Below are 27,671 nucleotides of genomic sequence, written 5' to 3'. Positions count from 1 at the left end.
GATGATTAAAGTCTTAGGGAAAAATAGAGGTGCTATGTTAGAAAGTTGATGATTTAATTCGAAGGCAAAACGAAGGGGAGAAGTCCCACGTTGAAGGGGTTCATAGGTTGGTTCTACGGTAAAGGTAACCAACGGCCCAAGTTGAAATTGTCAATGATCGCATTCCTAGCTATAGATAGAGATTCTACGTTAGAAAGTTAATGGTTTGACATCAAAGCAAAAGAAGCCAGAGGTACCCCATTAGAAAAACTCACCCCATCTACTTTGCAAAACAACAAAGAGGATAGTTGAAGAAAGAAACAAGTGCAACATGAATACTATCTTAAAAAAAATTAAAATTATCGAATCATCATTCCATCCCCCAACATTTCATGGATCCAGTAACACGATCCACCCCCGATGGGTAGCGCGAGCGTCCGATTTTAAATGAATTTTGCCGTAATTGCAGAGGAGTCGCGGGGAGTATGGTTTGATCGCGGAAGGAGAAGGCGATGGAAATTATCCACCGGTGGGTTTCAGCTTTCAAACGCCACCCCCATCTCTGACAATTTCAATTCGACCCTTTCTCGCTACTTCCTGCTGCTTGCTGGCCTCATTTGCGTTACATTCAACCTATGCTCGCGAAATGGCAGCGTAACCACCGTGTGCTTACCTTATCCTTTCATTAAATTGGTAACCCACGGTGCCTGGCCCCCAGAAAACCATTCCGAAGGCTTTCCAATTTAGCGAGATACCCTTCTGCCCCTCTTCCTAGTCACAATTTGAAGCTCACGCTTGTCCCATTGGTTCAGGTCTCCGGGAGGCTAGATCCTCCACTTTGCGATCGACTTTTTTCCTCTTACATAGAAAAAGAACTCTCTGAGGCACTCGCCTTTGAGGATCCTTGTTCTTACACACTTCTGGCTCGCTGACGATGGTTGTTTGGAAAAATCTAGGTAATTATACTAGCTGTAGGTGCACGTGGAAAGCAGGCTCCGTTTCATGGAATGATAGAGCTTCTTTTACATAGTTTCCCATCTTCGCTTATCGTGACTTAGTTGGGGGTTACTTTTAAGAAGCATCGACCTGGAGTGTTCAATTAAACAGTGGATAGAAATTTAGCCTTGTTTCCATTGATTGTTATACTTCTGTAGGTACTTGGGAAGTTGCGAACGAGGGCAGTAAGCGTGAGGATTATAGGAGAAAGGAGAGGGTCAAGCTGGTTAGCGCGGAGAAAGGAAAAAAGACAGAGGAAATTTGTTAGGGAACGTGACACTTGAGAAATGGATGATATCTGTATTAACCCTCCCTTGGTGGATACGGAGTCCATTTTCACCCACCCTAAATATATAAAGATTAAACTATATATATATATATGTCCCAGTGAATGTTTGTGATCATCTGCGGAACAATACGTGCCACATATGTGCGTCGTTTTATTTATTTTTAGTTAATCTGACTATACTACGATCTTTGATTGGCGATCATGGGAATAAGCAACGTAGTAACGTGCTGGATAAGTTTTATTTTGGCAGGGTGTCTAGCTGCAGGGTCGCAATTATAGAAATCTCGTGTTTTACACGCGTAATTGAACAATTTTTTGAATTTTTTTATCGTAGCCTTTCAGTTTATAGTACAATATAACTATTTTGCTTAAAAATTTTTACGTTCTTATGTTTTTACTTATCTCATTGAGCGTCGAGAAGTTCCAATTCCTATTCCTATTTTACTCTACTTGTCCTCGCTCTTCTCTCCCTTCTCCTTTCAAGCCCCTCCATCCAACTTTCCCCCTATCAAAGTCCATATCTTACATATAACTGATAAGTATTACATCTTGAAAACCACAACAACTTTAAAGTAATATTAAAATGTGCATGAATGAAGCTTTAGGTGAAAATGGACCTCGCATCCGAAACGTGATCAAACTACCCGCCATCCAAGGGAAAGAGGTCCGAGGTACAGGTTCCATGCCCCAAAGGATCAGCCTTGATCGGTTATCAAGTTCCACCCATGCCTTCACCTAAACTCTACCCTGGTGCTTCAGATTGTAGCTTCTAGACTCCAGACACTACGCTTTGTACAACAATTTTCTTTTCACCAGTGCCGCAAAAATGCAGCAGAGTCTGCGGTCGCTGCTCGGATGCTCCTCCGTAACGCGATCTCTTGTATACGCGTCGATATGCACGGCAAGCTGGATGCACCGCTGCCAAAGAAGGCGTGAAAGTGACACCTGCGTTCGCGCGGGCTCGTGTGCATTTTGTTCGAGGTAAGCGTTCCATCGACCCACACTTCGCTGCCCCCCCAACAGCTGGCTCGGCGAACGCGGGGAACCAGTGTCGATAATAAATTAGCATTATCGGTACATGGCTCCGCGACACGTTCCACACAGCCAACGAAAAACCAGTCGATCCCGCGGATTTAGACGTGCACGCGAAATTATGATCGAGGTGTCATGGAAACTCGATTGAAAGTCGAGGTGGCCTGTGGCTCGCGTTGATATCCATCAGGTATTTTCTTTGGCAATTTTCTGTCGCGGCGGAGTTCTTCTGGACTTTTTTGATAGTGGAGTGATAGATGGGTTTCGAAGTGTAATTGCCGAGGGAATAATTCTTTGGGTGTGTGAGGGAGCTGCTGAAGGAAAAGGTGGTGGAGTAACACCCCCATTTCTGCTCAGGAAACTTGAAGCTACCAGTATTTTCTGGGTTCCTAGTCAAAGGCTGACGAGTGTCCCTTTTTTTTTTTATGGATAATCGAGGCTGGTCAAACGATTTTACAGCAAAGATTCATTTAGTTACGCCAGTTTTTTATTTCATACAAAGATGAAACCGGAACCAGTATTCTCATTTTCTACTTACGAAACTAAACGCCGAGGCCATGTTATACCTTCCCAGCGAAAAGGTCAAGTTTTCCCTCGTCCTACCGTTAAATTATTCCCCAGCTGCGGTTCCCGCGTTCCTGGATACTCGCGTGCGCGATTCGTTCGGGCTGTTATCGACGATCCTCGATCGCATTCCGCGTTGCTTGGCTTTATTCAGCCGCGACAGGCGAGCAGACGTTCCACGACGGCAGAAACGATTTTCTTAATTAGTCGCCGCACGGTCAGGTGCAAACCAGGAAGCGAGGAACGTGGACGTACAAGCTTTCTTTGTGATCCCCCGGGAGATTCATAGTTCCCTGGCGTACACGACGGACTGTAACGGAAGGAAGATCGCTCTTGGAGATACACGCGTCGTTCGCTGGCGAATTTTCGATCGCGAGACTCTTTATTCCGCGCGAGAGTAGCCGTGGAAACGGGAGAATTCGATGGGAATTATTTGCTTCCTTGGCTTTCACTTGCTTTGTATTATACGAGGTGAAAGGTGAATTAGTAAGTATATTATTTATTTATTTACTTATTCACGGGACAAGCCCATTAAGAACAAGAATACTTATAGTAAAAGATAATTACAGTAAGTTATAGGTACATTAATCTGTAACCGAATTTGGAAATTTTCAGGATGCAATTATGGGCGAAAAATAGAACTCGGGAGATCGGATTCGAACCCAAGATCTACGGGTCCTCTGCGTTACTGGACAGTCGCGTTACCAATTCCCCCAATGCCGACTCTTCGATGCTACGCGTTTCCGAACGCTACAAATATCTAACTAACGAGACGCCCACCTCTGTGCCAATCGCACCGTAGGCCGTTCCCAAACGTCGAATGTCTACACACTAATTTTTCTCGAAGTCGAGGAACGTTGAATTCGACTCGAGTCACGTAACACTGTGCAAATCCACGACGAGACAAAAATATCGTGTCTCACATGAGAATTTAATCTCAGGAGGCAATTATTTCACGATGTGTTTCCACTAATGGACAAATTTTAATTTTTCCATGAAACTAAGTAGACTTCCATGAGACAAGTTTCGTGTTATATGTATTTTCAAGAATCTCATCTCTCGTGACTGTTTCCATTATTTACATTTAGTTGTTTCTGAGATTTTTGTCTCGTGCTGGAAAAGCCTCGTGTAAAATGTCAGCAACAACTAAACGTAGAGATGAGATTTTTGAAGATATATCACGAAACGTGAGAGTCTAATTTCATGAAATTAATGACAAAATAATTAAAAAATAATAAAATAATGAAATAATTGTCTCGTGCGAATCGATTTCAATTGAGATTTTTATTGAAAGGGAAAAATTTTATTCGACTTCAAACTTTTTCCGCTCCACTTTACTCCGGTCTCCTAGTATCTTCCACAGAAAATCTAAACTACGAATACTACATTCTCACAGAAGTTCAATTATAAATCACGAATATAGTACCAAGCTTACCAAGTCAAACTCCTGCTCTCCAACTTTCCAGATTCTCCTCAACTACACATCATACTTGTCACACCCACATTTCACCCTCCTCTCGCATCACACAAATCCACGTTCATCCACTAACCATCAAGATGGGCGGGGTAAATTTTTCCCGAGTAAGAAATGCGTGGAGGGAGAGTTAACAAACTAAAAGATAAAATTCCAACACCCTAAAAAGCAGTATTACCTAAACAAAACCTAAAAAACGGTAAAATACCTTCGAAATTTTTAAACGCGAAATTCCACGCACAGCAAAATCTCAAAGTATGGAATGCTCCACGCATTCCACACAACTCACCGCGGTGCTGCTAACCACCGCACCAAAGAATACAAGGTAGCAGCCACTCGCAACACCCGAACCTACCAACATACAAAACCCTCCCCCCGAAAAGTGATCACCGGAGCGCAAGATAGCCGCAATTAATGCCAGTCAGCTTTGTAGCAGCAGCGTGTCGACAGTGGAACGTGCATAAATTTCGCGACACCGTACCTCCTAAGTCGTACATGGGGAACCGGTTTCCAGTGGCATTTAGTGCCTACGTAGCTGCATACGGCCCGATCGGGCACGGTTAAGTTACAACGAATTAACAGGTCGTTTATCGGCCCCCCTCCCCTCTTCCGCCCCGCGATCCGGGGGAATAGTCGAGCCGGGAGCCGCAATTAATGGGCCAGCCCCCTTGTAGACAATAAAGTGGCGCGTGCCTTGGGCCCTCGGTCGGTCGTAAATAAATTCGACAACGCGTGGTACACGAGCGACAGGGTGGCGCTTTTTCTATGTTGCGCGCAAGCTGGCGTCGATAGCCGTGCGGGCAAGTCGATAACGCTCCCCGAGAGAGTTGTCGCTTGTTCATTTTTAGCTGTAGCGACCACGCGCGACCCGGGGAGGGGGGGCACCGCCTCGTTAACGTTGCTGGGGAAAGTTATTCAGAAGACGCCTGGAAAATGGTCACGGTGGTTAAATGCGTAACCGAGACGCTTTTCACGCGCGCGGGGGCGGTGAATGAAACGTTACGAGGAACGCTAACGCGCCTCGTTAGGGAGTCTTAAGTCCGGGGAGGCTTAGCGCGCTTGTTTCGAAGCGGTGTTGATTGTATGATGGAGGTATGGTGGGGGAGAGTAGTCTGGATGGGGGTGGTGGTTGTTTTATTTGGGAATAGCAAAACACGTGGTGCCTGGTGCTACTAGGGACAGTGGAGAGTTTTGGCTCGTTGTAACGACCACGCTCGGAGAGAGGTGGCACCTATAACGAAACGATACGGGTATTCGGCTCGCGTTGCGTCTTCGCAGCGGTGCATGCGAGTAACTGACAAGGGGGTGGCCCTAAATTACGTAAGCGCAATTTTTGGCAATTTTTTACCTCCTCTCTCTCAAAGTATAAGTAATTCGTAAGATTTTATATTCCACCCCCTTCCTTGCGTAATAGTTTTTGCATTGCACTTTTTCAGTTATTAAAATACTTCTAACGGTTTATATAATTCGAAATTTGGGAATTTTTTAAAACAAAATCATTGAATATATTTACTTCCAGCTTTGTGGCTTTATCTGTCAATCTTTAGAGAATGTGAAAAAAAAGTTGTATGCAAAAATAGTGGTTATATATGGAGTTATAGCGCTTCAAATAGAGCGCCTTACAAAAATCATATGCGCATGGTTAGCATAAAATCAGCCGTTGTAGTTGTCCGAAGTAGAAAATTTAAGAATTTGTGTAATCTGCATGAGTATGGCTATAGTCTGAACTAGATTAAATGAGAAATACTGTATAGTAAAAAAAAATAACACCGTCTAAAACAGACATCGATTTCTGCCAAAAATTCGCTGGTTCTACATATCCCAAAAGTTTCATAATTTTTTGAATTTCCGGCCTAGGGATCTTCCCTTATCAGTCTCTCCCATTCCCCAAAAAACCGAAAAGACTTTCCCGAAGTTTCAACACAAATCTATAACCCCACCTTCTAACTCACCCCTTTAAAATCGGCGCGTACAAGCGTTCCATCTAGCGCAGGACAATAAAACCACACACAATAAACTTCCCTTGGAAGGCGACTTTTAACGATCACGTAGCACTACGTGCCCCACGTGATTCTCGGGCAACGAACGTCCACCGAAAATGGGGACCGCGGGCTGCCGGTGTTTATCCATTTCCCGCCGCATCCGAATGGAAGCTGATCCCACGAGCGGAGCGAGTGTTTGTTCGTACCGAAACTTTCAGCCGAAAGCGCTGAAAGCTTTCGAACGAATCGGGATAACAGGATCGAGGGACGCGATTATGAGCGGTACACGCACGTAATTTCGCACCGGATTCACCCTCACCGTGTCGTTTCCCACGTTTTCGCCTAGGCGCGGGGTCCGATGTAATTCCCGAGCGCTCCCTCGACTCTTTGCCGCGGCGCACAGCGATCCTCGCTGAGAATTCCCGACGTTCGCGCCTGATTTCCACGCGGAAAGGAGAGAATCCCATTCGAAGCAGAGTGTGGCGGTCGAATAGGAAATGCAAATGTTCAGCTGTTCCTCCAAGACTACCTACGTAGTGTGCGGGTACCCGAAATTACGGGACTCGATTTGCGATTCGGTAGCCGATTTTCTTGCTTAAAAATGCGGGCACCCGAAAACTTTTAAGTTGTGATTTTTCAGTGTGATCAGATGAAAGGATTTTTAAGCAAGAAAGTCGGCTCCCGAATCGCAATTCGGGTCCCGTAATTTCGGGTATCCGCACACCTCTATTCGAACTCAGATTTTGCCCAGACACCGGTTCCACTGATTACCAGCGATTCGATTCGACCGCCGTGGAGGAAGCTTGTGTATGGAAATAGAGGTAGAACGATGCATCGACACTTACCAAATTAGATGCACCCAGGCCAAGCTTGAGTGCTCTCTCCTCCTCTCTGGTTCCTGAAAGCAAAGTAGACGATGCTTCAGACGCCTGGGAAATTGAAATTGGGTTTCTGATTGGGAATGGGTTTTTACAGAAAACTGCACGTTGGTCGAGGAAGGAGGATAAAAGATCGAATGAGATCGCCGAGCGAATTTCTCGTCTGTCAGGCGGCGAGCATTTCTCACGTGCCGTGGACCAGCGTAATTCCGCGAGCTTTTTCCTTGATTCCCCATCCAGCCTCCTAAATAGGATTCCCGTGTCGTTTAGATCGCAACCGGCGATACAACGTGGCAGCCTTTTGGAATTCCGTTGCGCGTGCCGCGGAAAAAATTACGCTCGGCTTCCGCGAAATTACTTTCCACTGTAGCTTCTCGTCCGAGAGAATTATTTCGGTGAGGAAAATGAAGGAAAAGGGCGAACAGTTGTGGGGCCATTATTAATCATCATCAAGATATTTTACGTTTCTGAAAGAGAATATCAGGAATCTCGGGAATTACAATATTCTTGCGTCCTGTTACAGCAGATGGATCTCGGAATATATTCCCAGGCTGCCACGACAGCCGGAACTTAGAATATTCCGTGCAAACGTCGCAGTACACAGAACTTAGCCCTCCCAAGTTCCTCCGCGTCCCAAGTACGCCTCCCGGGCGCAGCGAAGTTTAAATCAACGTTAGAAACTAATTCCATTCGGCGCTATAAGAATGGCAGAATTCGTGGACCAAAATGGCGGGCTGGTTGCGCACCGTCTAGCAGAGTTGGGCAGAAATAAAAATTATTTCAATAACGGATCAAATGAAATTTACTTTCACTTAACTCGGGTTAACTTCACTCGACACACGACGAATATTTTTTTTAACTTTCATTCATTATTCGAAATTTTCATTTAAATACATTTTTTGCCCATCTCTGGCCGTCTAGCACCACGCGCGGAATTTTACTCCAGAGTCGCGAAATCGTGGCGAGTTACTCGTCCAGCGCGGAGTCTCCAAATTTAAACGAGTGTTTCTGGGGCGTTGGCCACGGGAAAAGGGAAACGTTAATTCGGCGATAATGAAAGAGGAAAGGAACAAAGGGGCGAGGTGGCCAAGACTTATTCACGCGTGCTCGCGTTTCCATAAAGGGAGAGGCGTGGCTTGTTGGAAATAAAAGTCACTGCCTGGTGTCCGTCAGGCTTTGAATTAAAAAGGTAGGGAGTGGGTAGAGGAATTCCGCGTTGGATATGTCTGATTAAATGTTTTTCCGTGAAAGTTAATTCTGAACGGTTTAAAATATTATTCCAAGCCTCGTTACCCGATAGAACAATCCAAGATGAGCTCCTGCTGATTTCATTAGCCCTTTGGATGCTGACCATTTGAAAGGTCAACATGCGCCGTGCGGGACTCCCCTAGAAGCATCTCTTAACCATAGTCCCCGAACGCCCTTGAGCGTTATCCGCACACGCGGCATGTCTACGCGCGCTCATAGCACTCAGAGGGCTAGATCAGTAACTTTAAACGAGAGAATGATCAAAATTGGTAATAAACGTGCCAAAATGACCGCAGAATGTGCCCCAAGTGGCTGTACCGGAGCACACAACTGTAATCCAAGCGCAAATAGCTTTTCTCTTCGGATTACGTTCTCTGGCAGAGATTTGCCAAATTTCTAGGATTTCGCTGTTCTGGCCCCTTGGATTCCGACTGAATTAGCCAGACACGCGTCGTGGGGCGTGCAGAAAACCGCTCGCCAGATAAATCTCCATTCTCCGGCGTTCTTTGCCTGCGCTCCGCTCGACATGCTCGCTGCGACGAGGTACAAGGGTTTCTTGCCGCGTCTTCCGCTGCAGAAGGCGTCGCCATCAGTTTCTTGTACGCGCTGTAAAGCATCGCGCTACAACCGTGCTACAAGCTGATTCGCGCCTCGACGCCCTATAATTCCGCCCTTGCGTCGCTTTCCATCTGCGCGGCTCTAACGAAGAAACACTCGAACCGTGGACGCAATTTCGCCGTGTAACGACGGTAATCCATTAATTTACGCGGGCTGCAAACGTGTGGCTACAGTAATCGAGGAAAGAAGGCAGACATTTAGCGCATCAGGTACCAGTTCTCCATTTCGGTTCAGTATTGTCAATGGTTTCTTTGCTTCAGTGTGAGTAATTGACGCGGGACAAGCGTAAAGTGGTTCCTCGCGATTTGTTTATATGCGTGCCTTTAATCTAGTTAGACCTTAATCATAATAGTTAAATAGGAATAGGTTTCGTAATTCCTATGTGTTCGGCAGCCACGGAAAAAACGGACCTCGGGCGATGGGACTCGAACCCACGATCTTGCGGGTCCTCCGCGTACCGTCAGCGCCGCACAGTGGGACAAGCTGCACTATTTTGATTAAAAATCGTAGAACTTTTGATAGAAGTAAGCTAGCGGGATGAATTTTTCGAGGTAAAAGCTAAGGTATTGTAGAATAAGGGGAAGATATTGAAAATGTATAACAAACAAGTTTTGGCTTTGAAGATCTGTAAAAAGAATCATCCTGAAGGGCAAGGAAAATTCTGTGGCCGGATTTGAATTCACCGCGTGAAAATCTATAGAAAATGACGCGTAACAGGCCAAGGAAGAACTTCAACCATACATTGCAACGGGAAAACCGCAATTTCCTTCGAAAGTGTCGACTCTGACACAGATCGTTTTTAGAAAACCATTAGCCAACTAACAGCGGTTCCATGTTTCATTCAGAAAGCTCCTTGCTTATGCGACGCAAGCTCCCCGGCCGCATTGCTGTCTCTAGCAGGAACAAGTGCATCAGGGAGAGCTCAGCGAGCTACATTTTGCCGAACGATCTTATCAAACGGATTTCGCGTTCCCTCCCGCGGTGTCGCGCCTTCCAGCGAGCTAACTCTGCGGATTGATTAAGTAGCGGCTCCCTTCTGCCGGGTGATTTACCGCGCCCCGTTTGCACTTGGCAATGTCGAGAAGCGTCCAAGTACAATTACACCGTGGGCTTAGTCCCAGTAATAAACCATACTTTGTATTAGCCGAGCCGGAGAATCCGCCACGGGTTCGCGACGATAAGCCTGATTTACGGGCGTTACGCGACCGTCGAACGGGGCCGAGGATATTCGACGGTTCTCCGGGCTGTGTCGAAGCAACGTTTCGTTGGCTCGCGGTGGCCCGCGCGGGGCTGCGAAACGGGCGGGAAAGCTTGATTTCTTCCCGCGCGGCCCGCTAGAAAAATACAGGACGTCGAGATAATAGGGGGTGCTGCGACGCCGTGGCAGCGTCCTGGGATCCGGGGGATTTCCCTTGGTAAATTAAGGCCTCCGGAGCTCGACCCCGTGGCGTACCTCGAGATCGAACTCTTGAGCAAACATCCTGCGAACCCTGGGGTCTCGTTGGTTACGATGTTGTCTCATCCGAAGTGATTTCCGTGGCTCCACCCCCGCGCTCCTTCTGCCGGGCAATTCAGCGAATTTATAGTGTGGTTCATTTTCCTTGGTGACTTCCTTCTGTTTCTTTCTGCTGCTGGGTGTCACTGATGAATCTTGGTGTGCTTTGTGGGGGAATCTGGGGGAGAGGGTGGTGCGAGGTGTCTAGTGGAGTTTGGGGGAGAACGTGGTACAGTCGGTGACGAAGTGATAGGACAGCTCTGAAGTTTTCGTGTTTCTCAAAACCAATGATGCGTACAAAGATTTTGTACATATGGCTATGTAAAGTATCCCTTTCTTAGTAACATGCGAAAGAACGGCAACTGTTTAAGCTATTTTTCAAGAATTATAATCATTTACCTGAAAAACGAGCGCGGCAAAATGATAGGACATGTTGAAGAAAATGGATAATGTACACTGCATTCCACATTAGAGCATACCTGTTTCGCGCAGGCACTCTCTCTGTTAACTTTTCGTGCGGGACGTTGTTTACGTTGACAACGATCAGGTCCCGCGTTTGGGATGTACCTGTTATTCCCTGGAAACCACCGCGACCAATCGCGTGCGGTTCAAACCGTGGGTAGCAGTGGGAGCTGCGCAGATCGGTCGCAAATCGGTAGCGGCGTGGGTATGCTCTTATATGGAATGCAGCGTAAGTCAGAAACAAGTGTTTTATTTGAATTTTAATAATGGGTACATTTCCCTCTTTTTTCTATAACCTCCAACAGCCTTTCAGGCAAACTTTTGTACAACTTTTTTTAACAATTTTCTGGAAATGGAATTCCAGCATTCCTCAATAGCGATTTTTAAATCCACCGAGGAATTAAATTGTTTCCCACCTCGATATACAAAACGAGTTAATTGGACCGTATGTACTAAATAGGTTTCCGTGTGTAACAGAAGGTAGCAGTACGTTTCCAGGCAGAATGAGAGGAATACTACGTTGTGCAGTGTCACACTCGTAGTACTACGGTCTTGGAATCAAAATCAAGTAGAAAGTATTGTATGCTTGGGATTGAAGCGCGTACTATGTACATTCTTGGGATTAAAGCGCGTAGTACTACGTTTCTGTGATTGAAACACGTAGTACTATGTGGAACTGGAACTGGAGCACGCAGTACTACGTTCTTAGAACTGGTGCACGTAGTACTACGTTCTTAGCATTGGAGCACGTAGTAGGTACTACATTCTTGAAATTGAAGCACGTAGTACTACGTTCATGAAATAGAAGCACGTAGTGCTACGTTCATGAAATTAAAGCACGCGGTACTACGTTATTGGGAATGAAGCACGTAGTTACGTATTACTACTCCCCCGCACATTAAGCATGTACTGCATACCACGATCTTAATGTGTGGCAAACGTATTTTTTACTACGCATGTGTCAATAAAATTATAGTCTCTACGAATACCTCCAGTCACACTGTATCGCTTGGATTATCTAAGAAGATCTAAGCACAAACGTACACACGTTACCCCCACACAGTAGATTCACAAACCCACATCAACTGTAGGGTGACCGTACCTAATATCGCTTAGCAAAAGTTAAATCGCTGTCAATTGAATAATAATTGATATTTTGCATGCAATTCGTTTCACAGTAAAGAGAAACTATTCATCTTTCATGTAGCATGAGTTAGAATGGTTGAAACCTACAAATTTTTAATTAGGAATTAAAAAACGTAAGGACATGCAAAAATCCGGTTCTGAAAAAAGTGTACTTAATATCGCCTACTCAAGAAATATTGATTAATTCATGCATATATGAGTTTTTGACGTCATTTTCACATGTGCTTTTATTATTTCTTGTTCTATAAATGTTTTTCCTTATCCATCTTTCATTTTATTTTTATTACAAAAATATAGAAATAGGATTTTAAAAATATTTTATTTTCTACGTTCGGATATACATATTTTGGGCAAATAAAATTTATTTCCATTGTTCTCCGGTAGCCGGTATTGAGAACACGCATACTGCTAAAAGAAAAACGCTATTTTCATTACGAAAAATATGTGAATCGATTTTATTTCTTAAGTACATCATTAATTAGGTATTTGTAGTAGATATTTTTGCATTCACAGAATTATTAGACTTACCTTCTCCGAATGTGATGTAAAATTGTGGTAGTCCAATAAATTTTTACACTATTAAGATTCACTAAAATATTTCCCTTTCTGTATTTGTTGATCACATGACGCTGTAATTACAGTATGTTTTCCTACACATGGTTAGGTACTAATTCAGTGCACAACCGATAAATTGTAGCGCTTACTTTGCGAGATATAACGATGGGCGATATTAGGTACAGTCACCCTACCCTCTGTCTCTACTTTTACAAACACTAATACACCTCCCTCCCCCAATTCAATCAATCCTCTTTCATTTAAATCACCCCACAGATTTGAGCTTTAAATTCCTAAGTCACGCACGCAAACACGATCCTAAAATCGTTTTAAATTCAAATCGCCCTCGAACCCGTCCCCCTCCACTCCCATCAATTTCCCGTTTCCCAATTTATCGTCGCCGAAATCGAACATCTGAAACGCAGAGTGGCGACCGGCGGCCGTTTAATTTAATCTAATAACCTTCTAACGAGCCTCATTCGCGCTCTTTCTAACAAAACCCACTCCCCTCCCCGTCGTTCGATTTTATTGCCACGCGGATGGAATTTTTGCAACGGCGCTCGGTGCAACGGAGCAAGATACCGATTTCAAAAATTACGCTGCTTCGCGGAGACCCGGGCACGGGCAACGAGTTTTCCGATACGTTCCGCGGCTAATGGGCCGCGGCATTTTCGCCAGAATTCCCTGATCGTCTTTTGCTTGCTAGCGGTTACAGCGGGCCATTAGTATCCGCCATGCACGTCCGCCTTGGATCGCTGTTTCCGCGCAGCTCCTGCAACCGACACGGGATTCATATTTTTCTTTAATAAGCCGAGCGTACCGTGCTCCATAGTAATCTGTGTCGCTTTATGCGCCCGTTGATCCGTGCAATCTTCTGCCCTTCGACTGGACCTTCGTTAAAATCGATTTCTGCGTTACAGATCACCCCGAGTGCAATGAATCTTGGAATTAGAAAAGAGGGGGATGGTATGGAGATTTATGGACACAGAATTCGTGGAATTTGGCCTAATGCAATTGGAGGAGCAGTTTAATGTGAGAGAACAAGTGTCTCATTTCTTGATAAATTTGAAATTGTTCAAGTAATTTATTTACGGGTTCAGAGGAACTGGGGGTGTCGAGTGTGAATGTTGCAGGTAGTCTATTTTGATAAATAGTTTTAAAATTTCAGTTTCTAGTTACTTTATTTTGTTTGTTTTCAATCTAACTGTTTAAGATTAAAAAATTACACGCACAGCTAAACTTGGAAATTGCGATAATAGAGATAATTTACCCGAAGGGGGCACTGAAGAAACAAAACTTTAAAAAGGAATCGGTGAGCCAAAAAAAAGGTTGGGAAACAAACTGTTTTAGGGGTTAAAAAATTCTGCTTGTTGCTGATTCCTAGTAGATGCAAGCACGCTAATTTGGGCAACAGTATTCGATCTAATGGGTAGTTTATAGGTAAGTATTGTTCAGGGATCCCTGGAGACCGCTCGCAGAAGATTCACGGTTACGATTACAAACTAATATCTAGATGTTCCATTCGGTGACTCTACGCTCAGACACTAGATACTCGTGCTTCCTCCTTCCAACGCGAGCTGCGTGACAATTTCTCCACAGAACGGGATCCTCCATCCTAGAAAAGACTTGTCGCAGTTGGACGAGAAAAAACGAGGGCTCGCGTCGAGGAGGTCGAACGCTGCAGCTCGATATCCCTCGAGAACGATGATATTCGTCCCACTAGTCGCAGCTCCAATTCAAAGTTACTCTACAATCCAACACCTAGAAACTAATTAAGATCACCTAGAATTCCTTTACAGTGGGTCTGGAAAGCTCTAACTTTCTCTTCGAACGTGTCAATAGACTTTCACTCCCAAGTTTCCATTTCCTTACTATTCACGAAAATTACTTAATATTTCTTTACAATTACGTACTTCAAATATCTTCTCTAAAGATGCATGCCTAAAGAGAATTACAAAATAATTTTTCGGAATCGTCAAGTCAATTTTGAAATATTATTTATATTTTTTTCTTGTTCTTCTAATTTTTATTGTCAATGAGAAACCCTTTAGAATGCAGAGAAAATAGAGGACAACACAAGCAAAAATATTACAGTCTAAGAAACTAAATATTATTCAAATTTCAATTTCGCCCGCGAACCCAGGGTGCGAAGAACGCTCTAAAAGTGTCTGTCACATTGCCATTCCACGGTTAAAACTCAGAGATTTAATTTCCTCTCGACGGAAGAACCTGCGCGCCACGATGGCGATGTTTCAAAGAAAACCCCGGTTCGATTGAGAAAACGTTCGCTCCGCGCTGCCTAAGTGCGTCGCTGACCTACATATGCCCCGGAGACACATTTTTCTTTCGTCTGACGTCGCTACAAAAGCTCCTGGGCCCCCTTTCTCGCGGATAATAGCGAGGCGATATCAAGACGCCGCGTCCTGGATATACACGTCGAAGACAGTAATAGACGCTGTCGCCAGTCGTCGCGGACAAAAGGGACCTGAAGGGTGAACCACACCTGAACTCTGGCGGAGACGCTCGGGTCCATTAGCTACGAAACGTATCGGGAAAAGTTTGCAGGCCTGGGCAACGTACGTGCTGCTGAAGCTCGATGGGGATGCAACTCTTGGCTGGTTTTGTGTGCCTGCACTGGTACAGGGGGTGTAGAATCGATAGGGGGGGGGGGGGGCGAAGGTACTAGCGCTCCTCTAAAAAATGTGGACAGGGTTCAGGGTGGTCGCAAGGGTCACCGATTGAGTTCAAATTTGGAGTATAGTTAGTGCGCAACGTGTATAATTATGTGTCAAAAGCGTCAGTTTAACGATGAATAGTTTGTGAGAAAATGGGGTTCGATGTTTTGCTTTGTTTTTTGTTTTTAAACGGGTTTGTATTATATTAGCATTTAATTGACAGTGGTGAGTATAACAATGAGGAATTACATATATACTAAATTAAACTGAATTGAAAAGTAATGTAGACTAATGTAGCATTGTGATTTTCCATACAATAGGTATGAAAGATTAAGTCTGAATTCAGAAATTTTAAATGTAGAGGAATATGAGAACACAAGGAATCCCTGTGACCACTGACGATCGACGCACTTGGTGACTCGTGCCCTCCATAATATTCCCTCGTACACGGCTCGATCGGACCTCAGGTCAGTCACAGTATCTCTGCAAGGCATGATACGTTGCAGGCGGAAGCGCGGCCTACGAACACCGGAAGTGCACACCGAGCAAGAACCGTGTACGTGTGTACGCGAGTTGCACGCTGCACTGTCCCGCGGGCAGGAAATACGAAACCGGGACGGGAAAAGCGTATCGAATGGCGAGAACAGGAGGTTAGAACGACGCCCTTCCCTTATAACAGTGTCACCTGTCTTTCGAGAAATTACAGATTCTTCGTGGATCCTTTTCCACATTGTAAGAAAACTGAGAATGGGCAGTTATCTCCTCGATGTGGGTAACGAGGGGCTCGGGACTCTGTTATTGTTATTTTACGGGAGGTTCTTTAAAGAACTTTAAGAAATTTTTTCAAAGTTCATATTTTTCAAATTTCAAATCTTCAAATTTCTAGTTTCTCAAATTTCAAAATTCTCAAATTTCAAATTTCTCAAACTTCAAATTTCTCAAACTTCAAATATCTCAAACTTCAAATTTCTCAAACTTCTCAAATTTCAAATTTCTCAAACTTCAAATTTCTCAAACTTCAAATATCTCAAACTTCAAATTTCTCAAACTTCCAATTTCTCAAACTTCCAATTTCTCAAACTTCAAATTTCTCAAACTTCCAATTTCTCAAACTTCTCAAATTTCTCAAACTTCAAATTTCTCAAACTTCTCAAATTTCTCAAATTTCAAATTTCTCAACTTTCAAATTTCTCAACTTTCAAATGCCTCAAATTTCTCAACTTCCAAATTTCCCAACTTTCAAATGCCTCAAATTTCCCAACTTTCAAATGCCTCAAATTTCCCAACTTTCAAATTACTCAACATTCAAATTTCTCAAATTTCAAAATTTTTAGTGCTAATTTTTCAAATTTCTGTAGAAACAGTGACCCCCACCTCTTTTATTAATATTTGGAGATATATAACAGATCGAACCCTTTTCGCTGCTTTAATTTAAAATACAGTGAAGTAAAATTTGTTAAGATCTCTTCAATAAATTCCCAACATTTCCCGCAATTACTCCACTCAGAGTACTAACACTTAGGAACCACCAGTATAACTCATCCATCATCACCGCAAAGTTCCTCGTAGCAAGCCACATCACCTACAACAACCTAAAGAAATCCTTATTACCAGCGGAACCATCGGCTGCCCCCATGAATAGAGGTGCATCATTAAGAAGCGTTCCTCCATCGAAGAAAATGCCTTGGAGCCTGAATAAAAGCTGGACCATAGTCGGGTTGCGCAACGCAGCGCCACGCGGAACCGCGGCCGCTGCAATTACGGTCATCGTGTCGTCATTGAATCGCAACAATGGCCACGGTAAAAAGCGATGCGCGCGTAATCAGCGTGACGGGATGACGGCACGTCCGACTAGAGTGGAATATCGCAGTGGAAGCGGTCCTCGGCTCGACGTCCACCCCCCAACCGATCCGCGAATTCGTCGGAACCGGCGATGATCGTTCGCCGGAACGAGAAAACCAAGGGAAACGCTGGATACTAATTTTCAATGGCCGCGAGGGATAGGTAAATCGTGATTCGATTATCTGTGCGGCAGTGTTCCACGGGCGACGAAGGAATAATCGATGCGTCTGCGTTGGCAAAGGGCCATCGATCAGGCGGGACGCATTAATCTCCCGTCGCGATCGTCAGCGCGAAACGCGTGTTTGATAATCCCGCGGAACAGCGTGATCGTCTTGTCGATAACGGCCGTTATCGTTAATTGATATCGAGCAGTGAAGGGGCTCCTTTTGCGCGCAATCGACAGTTCTTCCGTGCTCAATGAAAGCTTGATCCGTCGGAGCGGCGATTAATCAGTCGGTATCGGTGCCAGAAGTATTTATTCACACTTGGCGCTTATCAAGCTCTCCTCTTCTTTTTCGCTGCAGGTACATCGGACTCCTTTAATTATTCGAGTTCAATCGAAAATTTCATCTTCGCGATATTCTAAATGTAAATGTAGCTATCTAAAGATTTAGATTTAGATATTAAAATTTTAGATTTAGCTAACTTTGAGTTAAAGTCGTTCAGGAGTTATAGATCGGATGTCTGAAAACAGCCGAGCTTGGAGGTCGATTTTCTTTTTAAACTGTTGCGCTCTGGGACCTGTGCTTTCGACGCATTATTCTACGCATCGCGGAGTAATTATGCAGAAAATTTGAAGCAAATCAATGACTAGAAATTTGTACGCTCCTAGAAAAATAGTGCTTTGGTATGCTGGTTGGTGGGAATCGAACGCAGGCGATTCGAAACGGGCGACATCCTCAAAAATTGCATTGCACAAACACGGGTACACTTTCTAAAAGGTAGCCGCTATTATTTAAATGCATTACCCCAATTGCATAATAATCGCCGCCCGAATAAGCTCCCCTCGCGACGCAACGTTGCGCAACTCTCAAGGCGAGCCGTCGCGACTCCGCGGATCACTCGTTTTCTCCGAAGAACAAGTCTTAATTAATGCCGTTTTTACGATTATATGCCCCTTGCGAGACGTCGGTTAATTTGCGACGGTTTAATTGGTCGCGGCAGCACCGTAACGCGTCCGCGAGAAATTCCGACTTACGCCGGGGCTAATTTATGGTAAACAGGCGAGCTCTTTCGTCGGAACCAGTAAAAACAGCTACCTTGCGCGGAGAGTTACGGCGCTATTGGCTTTTCAATGCCTGTTTTGCAAGACTTATGCTTTTTTTATACTGCAGAACTGGCGAAGGAAATTTTCGATTGTCAGTAGAATCGTCCTTGATGGAAGTCTCCGCGAATTTCTTTTGAAATATAAGTTATCGTGGCTGGTATCTTGATGAAATGGAGGAAGCTGGGTCCTCTGAAATCTTTATGTAGAAAGGGATGGAGGAGTTTCGGAACTTCACTTCGTAATTGGAAGCTCCGTTTTACAGATAAGAAGAAGTAAAGTATCAGAGCCGGGCCATGGGAGGTCAGTGAAACAAATGAATCATCCGAAAGTACCCGTTTATCTCGAGCGACATGAAAACTAGCCACAGAAATCTTCAAAACACCAAAAGTATCCTGCACTCCCATTAACATATTTCACTTAAATATGAAAAAAACAATTCATTGCATTCTCTGAGAACCCTAAACGTCAAACTTCATACGAATATTGAAGTAATAAAGTACTTAATGAGTAATAAAACTATAATAATAATAATAATAATTTGATCCTGCAATCCCTTAAAAACAAAAACAATTTAATTTTAAATAAAAGAGGCCCTATCGTTCAATTACAAACTAAGAACCCCAAAAACTATAAAAAGCCCAGTAACAGAGGCACTTTGCACAGCCCCCCGTGAAATACGAGTGCCATTTCGTGGAATTAGTCTCATTGTCCAGCGCGAAGGCGGAAACGCAACGGGGCCGGTCGCGAATCCGCTGGAAAAAATGAATCCATCGGGCTCGCGGGATGGAGGTAGACTGGCGAATTGGCCGTGTCGCGTTCAAGCCCGAATACATTATCGATACCGCAGATATATGGGGCCGATTTCGTATCACAGCCGCTGCTCGAGCGATCCGATAAGTTTCGCAGTCGAATCTGCGAAGTTAAGCGGATTGCAGAGCTGGGAAAGGATCGCTGCGCGCGCTTCCCCTAACTTTCGGGCCAGTCGAGCTCAATCTGTAATCCGATATCGATTGAATCCCCCCGCGAGTCGATTTTTCCTTTTCATTCTTTCGCGGCCCGACTGCTTCGCCAGATTGTGTCGCGTTTACACCGAGCACGGCTCCGACGTGGGCGACAGGTGCTTCTTCCTGTGCAATCGAATCGCCAGGTCGATGGTGGACAGGGTGTGAATTGATTGATAAAAAGTGACGATGGAGGATGGAGGTTTTTTCATTTTTTTTTTTTTTTTTTTTTTTAGCTGTGGAGGGAGATGATTGTTCCAGTGGGGAAATGCAGGAAGGGTGGTAGTTAATAGTATCTACCTACGCGTAGGTAGGGTAAACTCGGGTAAGTTCGTGGTACTCTGGTTACTCCGTCATACTTTTTGACTTGTCTGTAACTCCGAATTGTCTGACTCAATTTAGAGAACAAAAACTAACAGACAGCGTGGATCTTATAGATTATGTTGTGGCAATAGTAGGGTAGGGCGGGGCTAAAAGTCTCGTTTTTCATACGAACCTATGTAAAGTTTAGTAATAAAAATCTAGAGCTATCTGGTGTTATTTTGTGTAAACTATAACTATTATGCTTTACGATCACGAAGTTCGTTTGTTGATATTGTTATTTTCTGTTGAGTTATTCCACAAAATGTTTGTCAATGCAAAATGGACTTCTTGCCCCACGGACGGGGCAAAAAGTCCCTAATGTATTTTCGTGTGATATTAAACTAAAGTAAAGAACTATTCAAATCAACAAATATTTATTAAACCAATTCTTTTTGGTACCTATAGATACAATATTGAAAGGAAAGCGTGACTTTTTTTAACAGAAAATAAAAATATAAGTCAAAGGTTCGCTTTGAACTAAAAACTAAAAAAAATCGCACAACTAAAACAAAAATACTATTTAAAGACTTTGCCATCATTTCTTTATACTTTGGCCATCTTATTATGAAAACAAATAATAAAATATATGTTTTCAGTCTGAGGGACTTTTTGCCCCAATGGTACCTCTATAGTTTCTGCGATATATACGTTAGAAAATATTATCATTCAGCAATAAAAAATATCATGCACACATTACTAAAGGAACATAATATAACAATCATTTAAAATAATGTAAAATAATGTAAAATAATGTAGAATAATGTAAAATAATGTAAAATAATGTAAATTAATGTAGAATAATGTAAAATAATGTAAAATAATATAAACAAGTAGCTGGTCATATATATAAACATATATCAGGTCAGCGAGGACTATCGCGGAGTTACCAGAGCTATCACGAAGTAACCAAAGTATGTAGTGAAAATTTAATTCTGCATATTTTCAATTAAACATACTTAGTAAATTTCTGCTAACCTATTATATGTTTGTACGATGTCTGACCTATCATTATATCGTAATTAATAGACAAATTCTAAAACTATCACGGACTTATCCGAGTTTTCCCTACTTTGCGAGTAAAAGTGTAGAGTCGATATTAGAGTACTATTTGATTCTTAGAGAAGGGAATGAAGTTGATGCACCTCAAGTGATGTTAATTAAAGCTGTTATTGAGAAAATGTACTACGGTCTTCGAACAGAAAATAAGAAACCCACTGACACAGTATTACGTGTTACGCGGGAAACCTTAGTAAGTTAAAATGTTCCCTTTTCATTACATATACAAGAGTAGACGTAATACTACGTTCCTTTAAAAAATAGAGGTAGTCGAACAGAATATGTATCTGCTACATGTTTAACTACGACGCAATATTACGTGCACGCAAACACGAAGCTACTGTAGAGCAGGAAAAAATGAAACCAATCTACAGCAGGTTGAACGAAACCTTTCAGTTCCTTTTATCAAAGCTTCCGATCCAACTGGCAGAGGACTCCAAGCACAGAAGCATTCTACTGTTTCAGAATCGCGACGTCTCCATTTCGAGCCGTTTGCTGGCAAAGATCCTCTCCCCCATGGCTAATGAAAGCGTCGCTTTCATAGGAAACGTTTGGATTAGCGAGATTCCTCGAACAAAAGCCCGCGACGCCTTAACGCTCTTATCGTGGCACGGTCAGACCAGTTGCAGGCTCAGATTTGCATCTCGGATGCAGACAATCGTTCCGGGACGCCCAGACGAGAACCCTTTTACCAATTATAACGAGCCTTCCGAGTGTAATCCGCCCTTTCCCCGCGGTGGGAATCTCTGAATACGTTAAGAACGGTACAGAAGCCTGTACAGCTCTCGACGCCTTCCAATACGTAGTGGGATCACTAATACTGAAGCCCAAGGGGGCATTGAGTTGACAGGGAACAGTAAGGAAAGGGGTGTGGAATCAGTAGATATTCTGTTAGGACCTTAAATTTTATTGTTTCAGTATTCTGTAAGCTAGTATATATGCGCCCTATCTTTCTCTATGGTATCCAACATCAGAGAAGTCTTCTTATTATATGTAGAATACTTATTGGAAGTAAAATTTCTCTGAATTCAGTAAGTATGTTTCTAGATCCTAAGTAGAAGTAGAGGAAGAGAAAGATATGTTTAGATATTAGATATTAGACATTTAGATATTAGAATATTTACCGCATAGATAATAAATTACTTATTAGAAGTAAAAGAGAAAAATATGTCGCAAGCAAAGAATTTAATTCCATTGCGTCCTCTGCTTTAGATATTAGAATATTTACCTCATAGAAAATAAATTGCATATTAGAAGTAAAATTTCTCTGAAATGAGTAAGTATATTTCTAGATGCTAACTAGAAGTAGAAGAGAAAAATATTTTGCAAGCAAAGAATTCAATTCCTATAGCGTCCTCTGTTTTAAATATTAGAATAATTACCTCGAAGATAATAAATTGCTTATTAGAAGTAAAATTTCTCCGAAATGAGTAAATATATTTCTACGCACTAGCAATAAATAGAAAGAGAGAAAAATATGTTGCAAGCAAAGAATTCAATTCCATTGCATCCTCTGCTCGCTATATCTCCATTTCTCATTCGAGACCTATATCCTTCATCGATATCCCCAGAAATCCACCTTCGACAGGTTCCAACAAGTGTCCCTGGTATTACAAACATTGCAGATCCACCTCTTAAACAGACCACCCCTTCGAACACATACCCCTCTCGTTTGCCGTACCATTGCACCGTCCACTTTTTTAATCACGAGTCAGCGACGCTTCCACTAAATCCCACGGGGGCTGCCGAGTTTTCCAGTCCTCGATGGCGTTCCTTTCGTCAGTAGCTGGACGAGTTCATTACGGTTGCAACGCGGGCTAACAGGATTTCGCGCCGTCCGCCGTAACGAGCCCTCTCCAGTCGTAATTCAAAAGTTGATTCGAGTAGCGCCAATTTATTACCCAGGGCGAGACTTTCGCCCCGATGCGAGGGGATGGACGAGGCTCGAGGTAAGGTCGCTGAGAATTCCATCGAACACTAGACGCGAGGCGGAGGAAAAGAGTTTCTTCAGGAAAATAAGGGCTAAGGGCGTTCGAATGCATCGCGATATACTCGATAGCTTTTCTTTTCCATGCATTTCCATCTCGCTACCCCCGGAGGGCTTTCCATAATTGCGGAGGGTTGTCGGCGACTCGCATTGATGAAGCTGACGGGTGCAGTGCTGCTGCGAAGCTTCAGACACCCAGCGAACCCTTGGAAGATTGTAACATTGGATAATGGAAAAGTGGGGACTGGCTTCGTTGCTATTGCAGCTGTATTCTTTAGTAGATACATAGGTACACTTATTGAAATCAGTTAAAACATAAAATAATCGTTCTGGAATTACTGTACCTATATTCTTTATCTTCTGAGATACATAGGTTGAAATTAAAAATAGCACGAAGAGATTTCATACATCAACATACAATAAGTTTTTTCCGAATATAATTGTTCAAACTTCTTGTTCCCTGCGATTATTAATTATTCTGTCATGTGAGTTTCAGGTTTCATTTGGTAATGTTTTCTAGAAAGTTGGGGTTGGAGATAAGGATCTGCCAAAATTTGGGGTAATTTTTTAGAGAATCCCGTGGCTCACGATGTTTATCGGTGAAACTTTTATTCAAAGGAGAAAGGTGCTTTTCAATTCCCCGTCGATATAAAAATAGTCTAAAACAGAGCTGAAACTATATAGAATATTACACACCTATTATTTTCCTATAATTTAATATCGTGATTTAGTTTTCTCATTACCTTTGTAGCCCCACCAAACCTCTGAATCTCCAGCGCGGCGAACAGGCCGTGTTACGGGAGCGTAATTCAGTTTAAGCAACTTTCTACCTGGGAAACTGATTACTTTTCAATTTACAAGTTCCAAGGGAGTATCGCGTGTATACACTGTGCGCAAAGAATTCCAGAGAAATCCGCCGCAGCGTATCGACGAGAGACCGCGGTGGAAAAACAATAAACGTCCACGTGATTGCGCCAGCGAAAGGGAAACGGAATTCGAGGGGGCTGCTGGTGGCTACAGGGTGGTTCACGGTCCCGATTATTCAGCGTCGTCGTCGACGATGCTTGAACGGAGGAATTCCGGCTATTAATGGCGCCGCGATGTCGTAAACGAAACCCCCTTGACTCGAACGGCGGGGGAGGGGGTGGAATCAATCGGAAGGAAATTGCCGTCGGTGAAAGCGAGCCGTAAAACAATTTACTGTCATAAAACCGGGGAATCGTCTTGTTTGTCCTCGAAATGAAATACCGCCTCGAGCACACCGCCGCCATTGGCCGTTGTTTGCAGAGAGCAGCGCGAAAACTTTTCGCCGCAGCGTAACGGCTCGACTTCGGGGGACGAAAAATGGAGGCGGCGGTTTCGGCAGATGAAGAAATTCCTTGGAAGAAAGGAATTGTAACTGAACGTTGCGGAGTGTAACTTAATCTTGAATAAAGAAACGCTAACATTTATAATTGTATTTTTCATGGTTTTATTTATCAAGATTTTTTAAAGATTTTTTGTATATTAGTTTTGTATTTTACAGTTCGATTTGAATTTTTATTACATTGATATTTTATTTGAGTGTATTCTTATTAGTAAATTATGTTGATTTTTTTATAATAGGAATTATTTTACAAATTACTGATAAGAATGAATAGTTTTGTATTAATTTAAATTTGTTGTTAACTATGGTTGAAGGGAGTTGAGAACACTTTTAAGTGTTCTGAAAACGAATCCATAAAGAGGGCAAATAGGACTATATCCTCATTTTTTTCCCAAATTTTTAAATAGTGTCGCGCTATTAAAGCATGGAATTTATTTAGAACAATTCCAAAATAAGAGGTAAAATTTGTTTTTTCAGTGAAATAATTTTTATTAGATACTCTTATGTCTTCATTGTCAGCACCCAAAAGCTCGTTTTGATCAGTTTGTTATTTCAACAGTTATACTTTTTTGAAAAAAGTTACCACTATATTTCAAACAGCTGTAAGATCAACAATTTTTGATATTTTTAAAAATCTTTCGAGATATGTTTATATATCCCTAAAGACTACAACGTATCCAAGTTTCACCTAAATCTGAAATGTTACTACGAAAAGTGTCCGACTTCGTATGGAATGACCCAAAATAAAAGCTATATATTGAAAACTATTCGGATATTATGTGCAACTACAGTAGAACGTCCTTTCGTTCGTGAGACACTTACGGTGCAAATCCACGATGAGACAAAAATATCGTGTCGCACACGAAACTTTAATCTTCATTATTATTACTCTTTTATTTTCATTATTTCCATTTTGTTGGCGCTGAAATTGTTGGCTCTTGATAGAAAAGTCTCGTGTAAAATCTCATAGTGGATTCGCACCTTTAGAATAAATTGGAAACGTGAAAACCAGCGTTGTTCAAAACCTTCATTGTTTTCCGCGTGAAAAATTGATCAGTAATGTTTACAATGGAGGGGGCAATAAACATATCAGCGATATGTGCGGGTGTTAAACGCGTGACGTTTAATTATTGGCGTTTAATTTCATCGGAAGAGTCGGGGGTCGCGCAATCCAGCCGTCCCGTGATAACTCAATTTTCCGTGCGCCACTTTTCGCGCCTGATAGTCCTTTTTCCATTTTAAACTGCCCCGCCCACGTGTCCCCCTCTTGCCACTGGTGCACGTGGGTGTCACGAAACCAAGTGTCCCAATTAATCGTTAAATTTCTAAAAAAAAAATCCTGCTTACCAAGAAAAACACAGAGCACGGGAGGAAAATAAGCAACAACAAAGAAAAGAATAATTAGATATATTAATTCGGTGGTAAAGTTCGTTCGCTTTATTGAACCATTTTATATTAAAAATAAAAATATATTACAAGTGTCTTTAATTAAAGAATTCTCTTAGGTATCTATTTAAAAAAATACATATCCACAAACCTAATATCACTTAACATTTGGCCCGACCTAGCATCCCCCCCAGTACTCGGAATATTTCTACGTCTGCCTGAGCCTTCAAAGCAAACTAGAATATCAACCATAGCCGCAACATTGCGAACACGCTCGCGCGGATTTCCAGGTAAAAAGAGAGCAAAGACAAAGGTGTCAAAGAGCAAATGACAAAGCACACGGAAAGACCGAGAGGTAAGTAGAAAGCAAAAGAAAAACTAAACCAGCCGGCAAGCAGTGAAGGGGTGGAGAGTGGGAGGGATTGAAAGGAAAGAGCAAGAAACTAGAAGGGGTTGCAGCGGAAGGGCTGCTAGTGGGCGAGCATCAGGGAGCAAAAGATCGCGCGAGAGCCATCGCAGGAGTACAAAAGACGAGGAGCAGAGGGAGAAAGCGGAGCGGATAGGAGAAGGTTGCTCGAACCGCCTATGGGGGTGACATTTAAACAGCCACGCACTGGGCGAACGGTGTGAGTGCATCTAACAGGGTTTTACGAGTTCGAGAGGGGGGTGAGCTCTAGGGGTAGCGGCAAGAAACGAGGGTACGTCGTCGTGCCTCGATATAAAGCGATTTCCCTGGCTTCTGTTTCCCTCCCCCTCTGCTCCTCTAAGCTATTCCTGCGTCCCCTTCTCGTTTTTGTCGTCGCTAAAAACTTTGATACCTTTTTAGGGACGACGGGGGTGGGGGTATTGTTTCCAAGCCGAGGGAAATGGGGGGGGGGTCGTCGGCTAAAGAGGGTTTCGCACCAGCGAGATAAGCCAAAGGGGTGGGAAACGACTAGCACCGCAGCACGGACGCCGATAACAGCGATCCTGAGGGTGCGTTCACACCAAACTTAGGCTTAACCGCCAAGACAACGGGGAAACCGTAAATTTCAGCTGCGATTGCGATCGACGCGGATACGAGCGGGAATTCCTTGGTATCCCGGACGATATCCGGGATAACTTACGGTCACTTGGCCTGAACCTATTCGAGTGGAGGCGGTATAAGATGCAGGGGGTTGTTGGCGTTCGATTCTGGCAAGTGGTCGCGAGCTATCTTCGGGTTCCTAGGGTTAATGACCAGGGCTGCATGTATGTGGTCGAAGGTAATAATAGTCACGTTTGAAGCATACATTTTGGGTGCCGTTTTCGTGGTTAGGGGGTTATGCCTAGCGCAAGATTTCGAGAAATAAATAGACTTTGCAAAGGTAATAAAAGCAGCGTTAAGAAAATATTTTTAGACATATATCGAAAATATTTTATCCGCGCCAAGTGGAACACCTTTCGCACTCGTTGTCAGTGATTTTGTTCAAAACGAAATAAGATATAGTCCACGCGAAGTTAGGGTGGGTTTAAGTCATCGTTTTGCTGGTTTTGAATTTGTTTAAAAAGCACAGGTGGTCAAAGTTATATTTTATTTGCTTTTGGCAGCGAAATTTTCAAGCTAAGGGAACCAGGCAGGGTACCCTCAGATGTAACGGACGAAGTGGTATAGGTTTAAGGAACAGACCATCGAGGGTGCGTCCTCCGAGCAGAACAAAGAACTGATGATAGGGGGAAACGACGGAACGAGCGGATGCGTGGCTCGATAAACATCAACACGGTGGAGGAGACAAATGTGGTTCGTTATCTTCCCTCGAATCGTAGTAAACGGCGACTCTTACACCGGGGCACCGATGGCGGGATTATTAGCGAGTTTGACTACTTTTCCTTCTGGTAATTCGCGAAGGTAGCCTTACCAAAGCAGAGGAAGCTTGGGAAATATGTACAAACGAACACGGCCAACAAGTTTAATCGGAGGAAATGGAGGAGCGCTTTGTAGAAGATGACACTTCAGGCGATTTATAGAGGATGACACTTCAATTTCAATCC

General features: G+C 43.3%; 1 protein-coding gene across 7 annotated transcripts in view; it reads right to left on the bottom strand.

Moving 5' to 3' along the window:
- The window catches only part of LOC143366397 (uncharacterized), a 175,358-nt gene that overhangs the window by 77,878 nt on the left and 69,809 nt on the right, over positions 1-27,671 (bottom strand). For 6 of the 7 annotated variants that reach the window (XM_076807466.1, XM_076807467.1, XM_076807464.1 and 3 more), the window contains one exon: positions 7,162-7,214. The exons of the other annotated variant lie outside the window; for it this stretch is intronic. The gene's annotated coding sequence lies outside the window, so the exon portion shown is untranslated. The remainder of the gene's footprint in view (positions 1-7,161; positions 7,215-27,671) is intronic. 7 annotated transcript variants of the gene reach the window in all.

The sequence above is a fragment of the Andrena cerasifolii genome, chromosome 2 (genome assembly GCF_050908995.1).
Source record: "Andrena cerasifolii isolate SP2316 chromosome 2, iyAndCera1_principal, whole genome shotgun sequence".
Classification (NCBI taxonomy): domain Eukaryota; kingdom Metazoa; phylum Arthropoda; class Insecta; order Hymenoptera; family Andrenidae; genus Andrena; species Andrena cerasifolii.
This window is presented reverse-complemented; position numbering and strand designations above follow the sequence as displayed.